Source organism: Vanellus vanellus (genome assembly GCF_965231255.1).
Source record: "Vanellus vanellus genome assembly, contig: HAP1_SCAFFOLD_319, whole genome shotgun sequence".
In the NCBI taxonomy this organism is placed as follows: domain Eukaryota; kingdom Metazoa; phylum Chordata; class Aves; order Charadriiformes; family Charadriidae; genus Vanellus; species Vanellus vanellus.
In genome coordinates this window covers 11,572-22,171 of record NW_028128309.1, presented here as the reverse complement: position 1 = coordinate 22,171, position 10,600 = coordinate 11,572, and the positions used below count along the sequence as shown (strand labels likewise).

At 43.4% G+C, this 10,600-nt stretch overlaps 1 long non-coding RNA gene across 1 annotated transcript; it reads left to right on the top strand.

The window, feature by feature from the left end:
* Positions 1–7,898: 7,898 nt before the first annotated feature.
* Positions 7,899–10,034, top strand: LOC309684610. The gene is made up of 3 exons (XR_014270315.1): positions 7,899–8,014; positions 9,797–9,929; positions 10,017–10,034. It is a non-coding gene; the product is annotated as an uncharacterized lncRNA (long non-coding RNA).
* The last annotated feature ends 566 nt before the right edge of the window (positions 10,035–10,600 follow it).

The window sequence follows — 10,600 nt, the reverse complement described above, 5'->3', positions numbered from 1 at the left end:
AGTGGAAGAGTAGGTGTGTAGTTGCTCAGAGAGAAAAGGAATGACTTAGAAAACGGAACTTATAAGCTTAGAAAGAATTTTGGCTTTTTTTTTTTGGTCACGGCAACAGCTCTTTTTACCCTCTGGATGATATACATGTGAAATGCAGCAGAAAACTGAAAATGTTAAAGGAGTCTTATTGGAATTGGTTTCTAGTAAAAGCAACTCTGAATTAAAAACATTAGTTCTGTTAAATGGGTTTATAATGGTTGTATGTTTCAGAAGTATGGAATGGTAATTTCCCAAGTTTTCCTGGTTTGTATGAGGCAGAGGGGTAGCATTTGGATCCTGTGAGCTGAGAAAAGTTTTCTGAGTTCATTCCCAGAATGAGTCGGCATTAGTCTAGGAGCATATGAAAAGCCTGTGCAGAGCGCAGTGGAAAACTAGGCCGTTTCAGGAGCTTCTAGGTGGTAAATGGCAGTGTTAAAATCGGGAAACGTTGTTGGAAGACCGTATGTACAAATGGAGAAGATTCATTTGGCGCCAGTTGAACAACGGAAACAATCTTAGAAGAGAAAGAAGTTGGAAGCGACACTTGAACTTTGGCTAATTGCGCAGCAAGCTGTGTAGCGTATTTCTGCTTCCCTCATAACAGTCCTCAAGACTTGGAGCAGCAAGAATTGGAACAATCAAAGCGCTTGCGATAGTCCTTCGAGTAGGAGAGAAGACTGGAAATTTGATTTGATTTAGAGGGAATCTGAAACAGGAAATGACAGTGGTCTAAATTGCTCCGGGTGCTTCTAAGATTAGAATTCTCGTGAGCAAGATGAAAGGTAAATTGTGGAGCAGGTCGCCAGGCAGAGTAGTGGCAACAAGTGCTTGATAGGGGAGAGGAGAAACCTTTGGGGCTTTGGGGTTTGGTTATTTTTCCCCACCTCTGGGGGTAAAAATAGAAGATAAAAAATGGACTACCTTGTGAAGTTCACTCCCTTGCTTTATTTTCCTGTAACAGTTTGTTGTTGATGTAAAGCTTCCTGTTTGCATTGGGTTGCATTTTGTGAGAGGGCTAAACGATAGCCTGTGTCCTTCTGTTGTATAGCTTCAGTGCAGGAGTCTTCCTGTGCTTGTGCTCTGCTCTGGCAGTGGGTATTGTCCTGGGACGTGTTGCAACACGTGCTGAAAAATCTGTCCTCACCTTGTAATAGAGGTGCATGCCGACTGCTTGGCATGTTAGAGAGCAGCGCGCGCTTCTTCCTTCCATAGTTCATTATTTCTAAGTAGGAAATGGAAGTTGGTAAGCTGTAATAATAGACTGCACCTTTTCAGTTGAAGTTAATTCCGTGAAATAGCTGTAGGAAATACAGTAAAGGGAAGGCAATAAGAGATTTTTGTACAGGGCTGTTTTCTTTTTCTTTTTCCTTGATAGAATCGGAAACCATGCTTTGTTTTTAAGTCTTATGCTCCTGTATTTACTTTCTTGTTTGTGATGTGCCAGTTCTGGCTTCCCTTTTGAATGATTTCGACTTGGGTTGTCAAACAGCTGAAATATTAACTTGTAGTTTTCCTGCAGGTAACTGCTATAGAGCCCATAACGAGTCACGGAGGAGCCAGTGTGAGCACTCAGCACCTTCATCAGAGCCTGCAATGGCTCTTTGGAGTGGCAGCAGTGGCTACAGATGTTGGTCATCTACTTCTGGTTGACCTTTGTTTGGATGATTTGTCTTGCAGTGAGAACGATATCGAAGCATTGGGTAAGCTTCAGTTTTTAAACATGAATTGAGGTGTAAGAAAATGTGTGTCTTTTAAAGAAGCAGTATGCATCCCGCTTTGAAGATACTAGTGTGCAGACATTTGTGAGTACTGACTGCAGGTGGCGGTCTGACATTGTATAGTCCTGAACTGATTAAAGCTAGGAGTGGCTGATTACTCCTCCTAGTGTTATAAATGCCCCCTCCCACCGAGATCGCTGTGTCACTATGGTTCTTGCCAGTGAGGTGTGGGAGTTTTACCATCTGAGTCGGTGCAGCTGCCTGGTAGGAAGTTGTGTCGGAGGTGCCCTATTTCTTGGGAACGTTCTTTGGCTCGTCTTAAGTGACCTGGGGCAAATTCTAGGCTTGTTTTCTAAAAAAAATCCAACTTGTCAAAACCCCTGCATTTGGATGAATGAAATCTCTGATTGGTGTATTCAGATTGCATCCACTGTTTCAACTATTACAACAGTGGCTTCAGGAGTTGGTGTCACTTCAAATAGCTTCACTGTGAGGCCCAAACTCCTGATGTATGGAGTCCAAGAGGAATTTGTCTATGAAGGTTACGCTTCTACTTGATTTTTGCCTACGAGTGAGAATGCGTGTCCGATCAGAGAGTTCTTATGTTCTTTGAAGACGTACAAAATGGAAATGGCAAAAAAAGTGCTGCATAAATTGGTATTTTGCCTGGGACGGTCGACTTAGATTATGGGTTTTGTGACGTCAGCGTATAAAATGCACGCTAAATGGCATCACGCATTCCTTGTTTTGTGTGTGTAGATCTGGAAGTTGTCACTAGAAGTCCTGCTCAAGTCCCACAGAGGAGAGAAGCTGTGACCAGAGAAGGGAGACGTCTCTGTTTTTATTTAGAAAATCCTTCCGGAACAGCAGTGTCAACGCTGTGCTACATAAGCAGAAGCAATCAGCTCGCTGTGGGTTTTTCAGACGGCTACCTGTCACTGTGGAACATGAAGACTTTGAAGAGGGAGTAAGTAGGCCTTTACCCTTGGCCACGCCTGGAGGGGCAGCGGTCTCCATTTTTTGCCTAAGGAAGTATGTGAATTTAAAGAGGACTTTTTCAGGGACTGAACCCAGTATGAGTACAATCTTGGAATGTGTAGAAATCCTCTTCTGCAATACCTTTTAAGTCACACCTGCATTAAGTGGATGGCCTTCTCCTGCGTGCACTGGGATTGTTTTCCTTATTGTGCCTGTGGATTGAGGAATTGTAACCCAAAGAAGCATGCTTTCCACGTCAAGCAGCTGGGATGCGATAGAGCCGATTTTTATCAGACAGTCTGTTCTACCAGTAGTATTCAGTGAAACCGTTGTTTCCCTGTGTGCGTATTTTGATGAAACTGATTTGAGGAACTCTTTTTCAGATCCAGTAACTGCACCTAGGGCATACTTTGAAAGGCTGAAGTATGTTAGTGGTGTGATTTTGGTGATGCTAGTCGTTAAAATGTGCAGGAGGAAACAAGTGAGAGACGAAAAATCAGTAGCTGATCTGTGTCTGAAAATATATTCTTTCCTCCACGTCAGCTTTGGCTGAAATCAGAGATTGACCCATTCCGAGGCAACGATGCATGTGAATGAAAGTTTGCTTGCAACACTTGGCGGTGAGAATAAGGGAGGTGTAAATTTATAAGTAAGAAAAATTAAGAGGTGATTTAAGATCTGCCAAAGAGCAATCTCACTTGAAATATTTGGCCAGCTTCAGACAGGGATTCACTTCAGCACGTCTGCAGCGACTCACCAGAAGCTGTTGGATGCATAGCCAGTGGAGGAATAATTAGGTGGCAAGAATGGACTGTGAAGGTACCAATAAGATTCACAAGTCTGGAAGAAAAATGCTTTGTGTAGTCCAAGAAATGAGAAGCTACTTGTGTTTGGCACTGTTTTAAATTTGTTCAGAAGATATGCTGCATCTGAAGTTCAATATTGAAGTAGGCTACAACAGTAGGAGCAATCTTTTGCCTGGCTGCTGAAGTAATCCTTTATGATGTTCCTCCTCCTGAGGCAGGGGAGGACATAAGCCCAGGTTATTGCGTTTGCTGGACAGGAGTTTCCTCACCTCTTGACTGTTGCATATACAGTTGTCTCTTCCTTGACTCACTTTTTGAGATGTATGACTTTCTGTACTTTGAGGATAAGCTCGTAAGGTCTTCTTTTCATGGAAGAAGCTGCTACCCTTCTACAAACAGTTAGGGCCGGTAGGCTCACCTTTTCTTTTTTCTTTTTCTTTTTTTCTTTTTCTTTTTTTTTTTTTTTTTTAACGTTGTAGGCACCACTCTCAGCTTGAAGGAGGAAGGATTCCTGTCTATGCTGTCACTTTTCAAGAGCCTGAGAATGATCCTCTCAATTGTTGCTACTTGTGGGCTGTTCAGTCTACACAGGAAAGGTGAATAAACACTTCAGTGTCACTTCAGTGAGCCACTGAATTTTATTTTTTTTTTAATATGTTTGTCGGCATACAGTCGATACAGGTATATTTGTTTTGTTTCTTGAGCTATGCAGGAGATTCGGTCAGGTAGGGAAGGTTTTAAGCTGACAATGCCATTTTTACAGGCTTTAAGAGATGTGAAGAGGGACCCGGTAGTTCCCGCCTTCGGAAAGAAGGCAAAGCAACTGTGGCTGCATTTTTGCGCTTGCATTCTTAAATGATTTCCTTTTGTTTCTTGCTGACTGCTTCACGGTTTGTTTGATGCTCCCAGCATGGTATTAAAATACCGTTAAAAGCAGCTGAGGCTGCAGATCTAGAAGACTAAAGGTGCCGATACAACAGCCCGCTGCCCCTAAAGGAGGGCGGTGACAGTATTGGCGATTGCCTTGTGCCAGCTTCGGCAGTCGTGAGCCAGTGAGCCTTCGTGAGCCAGTTCAGCTCACCTGGAGGGAAGGATTCAGCAGAGAAGTCAACGGTTTCCTGCTGGATGACTGCATCACATCAGAATGCGGGAGGGTGCAGTGGGTGCAGGAGAGGGACCGGAACTTTGGTGGGAAGGGAAGGGGAGAAAGATCTCTCTCTCTTTCAGCATCATCTCAGCCGTTCCGAGAGCGACAGTCTTTTTAAGTTTGACTTTAAAGCAGTTGTGATCGAGACCTCTTGGCTGTGAAGAAGTCTATCCAACAAGTTTTAGTCCATGCAACGTATTAAAGCTTTCAAAATGTATGGTTAGCATTTGCCCTTGGAGCTTTTAGTGCCAAAATGTCCTCTTATGTATTTTAGTGGCTAAATGTGGCCAGTTACCGTGTTTTGGGAAGCGGTGTTTTTCTTGTCAGCAAGAGCGTGCTATTAAGAAAATGTCGGTCTAGAACTAATGAAATGATTATGAGGATTATAAAGCATCTTTGTAATCTAATTTCCTCATTGATACCCTTTTCAGCGAAGGTGATGCGCTGAGTTTACATCTGTTGCAGTTAACATTTGGTGACAGAAAGTGCTTGGCATCAGGACAAGTCATGTATGAGGTAAGATGTGCACGCGTGTGAAAAGAAGAGTTATTTTCTGTGGGTGAGCATCAGCTGAGTTCGCAGGGCTAATATTGACCATCAAAATTCAGAGCTGACTGGAAAAAAAGTAGTCTTTTGCTGAGTCTTCTTGGGCCTGGCCTTTGTGCATGCTTTTTGAAAACAAGGCGTACAGTTTTGTGCTGCAGTGTCGTGTGTTGCAACTAGATTCGTCTGCAAAGAGCCCCTATCAATTCAATTCCTGAAGAGGAAGCAGCTTTTACAAATAAAATTATTCTTAAACAGCAAATTGAGGGCATGTAGGAAGAAAAGACAGGGCCTCGAATAGCTTTGTTTAACCAACCTGCAGACTTGAATAAGCTTCCCTCTGTCTCCCTTTCTCCAAAGACGGTCATCTATACCTGTTTCTTCTTTGCTGATCTTTGGGTTTAGTTTCTTGGTTTCCTTTTGAGCTCTGTCAGCTGTACTTCACATGAAATGTACCTACAGCGTCTCTTACGTGGTGATGATCCTGAAACCTTGTAGCTGTAAAGATAACTTGTTCTTCTCTTGGGCTGGGTTACCTATTGAATCCACTCTCAGAGCCAGCAAAATATGTAAATACAGTAAACAGTGGGATGACTCGTTCAGAAGAGAATACAGCAATGTACAAGCTGGCTCCAAAGGTGGTGCGTTTAAAATGCAGGTGAGGTATCATTATATCTCTGGTATGTAACAGATATAGGGCGCATCTGTGTAATGTAGAATTCTATTCAGTAGTATGCTCGGAAGTCTTCCAAAACCTTTTTGAGGGGAAAGTAATCTTAATTCAGAGCAAGCCTTTCCTCCTATTTTGATCCTTTGTCTTGCATATTCTCAACAGGACAAACCCCAAAAGGTGCATTAGGCCAGGATCTGTACTCTACCGTGGGCACTTTTAGTCCCAGAACACTTCCTTGGAATCACAGCTTGGTCGGTACCACATGACTGTCTGCCTACACGGCTGTCTGAGACAAGTTTCTTTCCATCCTCAGTGGCAGAAAAGCGTCTACTTTCATATCGGAGTGTGACCAGTGCATCTCATTTGAAAACTCTCTTCCTGTTTTACTGGTCAATAAAGTCCCTCCTTCATCACTTCCATACAATGGAGTTCCTTAAGTGGGATTTGCTTGCCCCAGTGTGGGAAGTTTCAAATAGACTGCTTTGCTTCAGAAGTTGTCTTAGGCAGGAATTGTTTTGGTATTATTTTGCCCTTTCCCTCTGCGCCCTCTTTGTGGAGGACCGGCTCTTCATATATGAACGAAAGTCTAAATTTCTAGCTCTTAAAATTAGTCTCTGACAGGTTTCTGGAGTTTTAGTACTTTACCTGATGAAACTGTCTTTTGGAGTGGTGGATGTCTCGTTCAGGACAACATCTTTTATTAAAATTGGGTGTAGTGATCATTCATTCTGTACCAAAAATGAGGCTCTTTGCCTATGCTTCACATCAGTTTTTCAAAGAGATGGTTTTCATTTTCCTCATCTCCTCTGCACGTCTGTTATTTTTTTTAGGAGTGAAAACCATAATTTTTTGTAATTATTACTGGTTTTAGACAGCCTTGATATTTATTTGAAACATTTCCTGGAACTATGAAGAGAAAGCTTGCCTCTTCTCAGGTGAATTAGATGTATGTTATGAGATCATATGGGAATGTGTTGTTTCATGCTAATTTAGGAAAGTTTTAGGAAACTTGGGTAGAACGTGGTGTGATCCGTTTCTGGGTTGGCTTTTGTTTGGTGGTGGTGGATTTTTGTTGTTTTTTTGTTTGGTGTCCACAGTACGCCCAGTCTTGCACCGTACAGCAGACAGTTTGAAGCAATGCTGTGTTTGGAAAGACGGTTCATTTTAGTTAATGCTTACTTAGCAACTGGTGGCATCAGGGGTTGAACACAATCCTGCCGGGGTTTCAGTGTATCTCAAAGCAGTTTGCTTACTCTGTAGTGCTTTGTGATCCTAAATGCCTTGGCCACGTGCATCCCATGTCCTCTCTGTTTTCCTCTTTTGCTGTTGGCTGTGCTCGGTGAAGGACCTGAGGGCCATTCACCCATTTCACCCAATTCACCCATTAATCAGTCTCTGACAAGATGAGAAGAGGAGGTGGCAGGAGCTTATGTGGTTTGAAAGAAGATTGTTCATCAGTAAGAAGTTCTCGTAGTTCCCAGCGAGGGATGTGCGTTCACTCTGGCGATGTGCCTCTAGATCATACCTCTCGACAGAGCTTTAGCTGCTGCGATGGCGTGACTTCTCTGACTTCATCAGTTCTGTGACCAAGACACGGAGGAAAGAGCTTTGTGTGCATGCGTGCTGCGTTATTTCAGATATCTCTTTGTAGATATATATTTAGGTTTATAAAGAAACCTTGACATTGCAAGGAAGTCTGCAAAACACATTTAGATCTGAATGATGTTAGGGAAATGCTAGAGTTTGAAAACGTGCCTGGTCTGTACCGCCAAACTTAGCTGTTGGGGTTTGACACTGAATTCTCTTGCATGTCATTTGTAGTTTCTATTTATTGTCACAAATAAGCTCATGGGAAATATACACGGTAAAATATGCTTATTATATGAGATATAGAGCGTCTTTCATATTTAGCTATAATGTATGTTTTTATCTCAAAATGACCCTTTGTCTCTTCTGTTGTTTCCCCAGGGTTTGAAAAACTGTGACGAGAGGTACACTTTAGATCTCACGGGAGGAGTCTTTCCCTTGAGAGGGCAGATCAGCAGTATTAAACTACTCAGCTGTCAGACCGTAGAAAAATTTCTCAGCCCTGTTGACAGAGAGGATAGCATTATTGAAGGTTTGTTCTGATGCCTGTGTTTGATTATTTTAAAATACGTGGGTTTGGAATGTAAGCAATGGATGCTGTTCTGGCCACAGGGTCTGAAAGCCTTAAATATCTGTACAGACTGGATTGTTGGGATTATTGAAAAAGACAAACCGTGTGCTTAAGTTATGTGAGACTTCTTTAAGGTAAAAACTAGGTGAGTTTTCACGCTTGCTGACATGCTCTAGCGATGTATGGTGGGGTCATCTGTATACTGCTGGTCAGGCATTTTATTCCTTCAGCTGTCACCTTGGAACAATAAGATCATTCTCTCCACTGCTTTGGAATGTTATCTGAATCTCTTTTTGCCCTGTTCAAACCTGTTTGCGTGTCTACTTCCAGATGGTAGTCCCTCACAGGTGGTGTTCCCCAGGGCTCAGTACTGGGGCCTGATGTCTTTAATACCTACCTTTATTAATGATCTGGACAGGGGAATGGAGCGCACCCTCAAGAATTTTTCAGAGGACACCAAGCTGAGTGGGAGCCTTGATCCGCTTGAGGGTAGGAAGGCTCCACAGAGGGATGTGGACAGGCTGGCTGGCTGGACTGAGGCCAACGGTCTGAGGTCCAACAAAGGCCAAGTGCCAGATCCTACGCTTGTGTCATAACAACCCCATGCAACAGTACAAGCTTGGGGAAGAAGTTCTCAGGATCACAGCCATCGAGGGGAGAGAGAGCACTTCACAGCAAAGTTTCTAATTGATATCGAATGTGATGTTCGTTGTATGAAATCGACTTGTTGGCCAGGTCGGGTCAAGTGCCCGGGTGTCGCTCCTCTATGATTCTAAGAGTGGCTGGAAAGCTGCCTGGTGGAAAAGGACCTGGGGGTGCTGGTCGACAGGCAGCTGAATAGGAGCCGACAGTGCGCCCAGGTGGCCAAGAAGAGCAATAGCATCCTGGCATGTCTTAGAAATAGTGTGACCGGCAGGAGTCGGGAAGGGATTGTCCTGCTGTACTCGGCACTGGTGAGGCCACAGCTTGAAGACCGTGTTCAGTTTTGGGCCCCTCCCTGGAAGAAAGACCTTGAGGTGCTGGAGCATGTCCAAAGAAGGGCAATGAAGCTGGTGAGAGGTGGAGAGCACAAGTCTTGCGATGAGCGGCTGAGGGAACCGGGGTTGTTTAGCCTGCAGAAAAGAAGGCTGAGGGGAGAGCTTCTTGCTCTCTTCAGCTACCTGAAAGGAGGCTGTAGTGAGGTGGGGGTCAGTCTCTTGTCCCAAGTAATAGGATGAGAGGAAATGAGCTCAAGTTGTGCCAGGTCTGGTTTAGAATGAGTATTAGAAACAAATTCTTCACGGGAAAGGTTGTAAAGCGTTGGAACAGGCTGCCCAGGGAAATGGTTGAGTCACCATCCCTGGAGGTATGTAAGAGACCTGTCGCTGTTAGGTTAATGGTTGGACTCAACAATCTTAAGGGGCTTTGATCTTAAGGGTCTTCATCTGAAATGCCTTTGGATTAAGAGAACTGGTGTTGTGTGTGTAAGTGTGGAGGTGTGAATGTTGTGAATAGTTTATGTTAAAATCTCTATTCCAATTTCTGGTTTGTCAGGGTTTCTTTGTTTATTTGGTGTGATAATTGTGGTCTTTCGTTCGGAATATGCATGGAAAGGAGCTATTCTTAAAACTCGTCATTGAGTCAAAGCTGGAAGTGAATAATGCCAGCTGTGTGAGACAAGCATATACGATCGAAAAGTGGTGTTTTAAAAATATCGGATCTACCCTATTTTCTGCAAATAAAACAATGTCTTCTCTTTTACAGCAATATATCCTGACATCAGTGTAGCAGTCTTCAGTTGGCAAGTGCAAACATACGGTCAAGGCAAACCATCTACTTATTTGGGCGTATTTGACATTAACAGCTGGTATCATGCTCAAATGCCAGACTCGCTAAGGTAGATTTTTATTAAGTTGCTTTCAATATCCCTGCAAATAATTCATTTGAATGTCGGCGTTTAGCTGACGCCCTTGTTTTCTTTAAGGCCAGAAGAGTTCCTTCATGATTGCCCCTATTTTGCTTTGTGGTCACTGGAGACTGTGACAAGCATGACTTCTCCCGAGCTCCTTTTGGATATTCTGGTACATGAACGCAGTCTACGTCGGGAAGTTCCTCCTTTTTATCCACCACCGGAGCAGTTTTTTAATCCGAGTGCCTGTACTTTTGGTAGGTATTTCAGTGCTTTTAAGAGCGATAAGCTTAAAATGAGATGCTATTTCTCGGTTCTCTTGTTCATTGTCTGTCACACAAAAACCAAACCCAACCCCCCACACCCCCAACCCAACTCTGATGACGTTGTACTAACGAGGTATTTCCTCTTGTGAAATATATCTGGCAGTCTGCGGAGTTTTGCTGCTTTTGTGACGTAGCCTGTGAAGTGGTGCTGGTTATAGAAGGAAATGACTTGGAACTGAAGCTCAAAGTACTCAGTTCTATCTTTCCAGATACTGCTATGTAAACAATGTAAACTGGTCATAACATAACTGAGAGAGTCTGGAAGGTTGTCAAACGTTTGTTGTTTCTGCAGATGGCACGTGCTTGCTGAACTCCGGAGTTGTTCACATGACT